The sequence below is a fragment of the Brassica oleracea genome, chromosome C3, assembly GCF_000695525.1.
Source record: "Brassica oleracea var. oleracea cultivar TO1000 chromosome C3, BOL, whole genome shotgun sequence".
Classification (NCBI taxonomy): Eukaryota; Viridiplantae; Streptophyta; class Magnoliopsida; order Brassicales; family Brassicaceae; genus Brassica; species Brassica oleracea.
Genome location: NC_027750.1, coordinates 59,254,997 through 59,256,707, shown reverse-complemented (window position 1 = coordinate 59,256,707; position 1,711 = coordinate 59,254,997).

The following is a 1,711-nucleotide window of genomic DNA, read 5'->3' as shown; positions in this document are numbered from 1 at the left end:
TTACGCATCTATGAGAAAACAATCAATCTAATCGACCATGGTGCGAATCAAACAAGCCGCACGGCTAAGTGGACAAGCAATAGGATCGGACGTGTAAAACTAATTGACCATGGTGCGAACAATCCTAATATTTGATTCTACAAGAGCTAGAGGGATTAAGGCCACACAGCCATATTAATTTCAATGCAATCAGATTCGAATTCGTATGTTTCTATATGCTGGTCGATTTCATTAAACAATACGAATGCAATTCAATTCAAATTTATATGTAATGCAAACAACCTTAGCAATTGATTTATGAATTTAGGGTTTCTACTTTTAAATCTAAGGCTGTCGGTTTTTAATAAAAGGTTTCAAGGCCTTTAGGATTCAATTTCTAGATCAGATTACTTCAATCAATCTAACAATCCTAAAACCTCAAAATCAACAAACAATTCAATCAATTAAAAATCGAATTTAGTCCTTTAGGGTTTAGGGTTTCGATTCTTAAATTAGGGTTTCTCAAAATCAAATCAGGAACAATCAATTTAAGTTCTAAGGAATCGATTTCTATATTTCTAATTAAGAGATTGCCGATTTTAATCTTGTAGGTTTTTAGGGTTTTGATCAAGATCAAAGTTTCCATAATAATGGATTAGGGTTTCTGATCAATCTAGGTTCTCAGATTAAATTATACCTTTGTTTGTAGAGGTTTAGAACCGGACCACCTTTAGAGAGGGAGAGAGGACCGATCGAATGCAATCGGGTCGCGGAAACGGGACGGTCGCGGGCTGGAGGCGTCTCGGGTGCGAGCTGCGCGGAGATCGGGTCGTCTCGGGTGCGATCGCGTCTTGTGTGTGGATGCGAGCTGGATGGGTTCTTCTGAGCTGGAACGTGATCTGAGAACGTCAAGGATTCAAGAGGGATCAAATGAGTTCTTGGATGAACTGAGAACGTCTAGGGTTTTTAGTTGTGGTCGCCGGTTTTGGCTTTTTAGGGTTTAGAGGTTTCGATTTGTCTCAGGGATCTAGAGACGATCGTGCTGATAACGTGTCGTAAAAGAATGGGAAATTGTCTGTGTATTATTAATGAACAATAGAGGTTCCTTTTATAAGGATTACAAAGTATAGGAAAAAAAATTATCCAAAACCTAATACAACATGAAATAGGAAAAGATCTAAAACAGATAAATGGAAAACGTCATAAGTCTAAAGTCGGCCAAGGCATGGGCCGACTCTCTCTCCTCGGACGCCGACTCTCTCTCCTCCTTTGGCCACGGTTGGGCCTTGTCTTGGTCTTGGTTATGGGTCATCCACATAATGATTTATAACAAATTTAAGATATAAGGTTTGAGATATGTAGTTAGGGTTTAGGGCATGTTTAGGGTTTAAAACTTAAGGTAAAAAATGTTATTTTTGTTTGTTCTAACTTATTATTAGTGTTTTTAAAATCATTAATAAATATAATTCACTCTAATAAAACACAAGCATTAATAAATATATTTTGGATGTGATATAGTTTTCTATAGTTTTCCATCAAAAAATTAAAACACACGAAGTTAATGTATGAAAACATGAATTAAAAATCTATACATGAAAACATGAACTAAAAGCATCAAGCTCTTCTCTTCACCACCATCAAGCTCATCCTTTAGTGCCATCGCATAATTGGTGGGCCATCGCCTTGAATAAAGAAAAAGGACACATAACTGTGTTTTTTGTCTGTTTGGTTG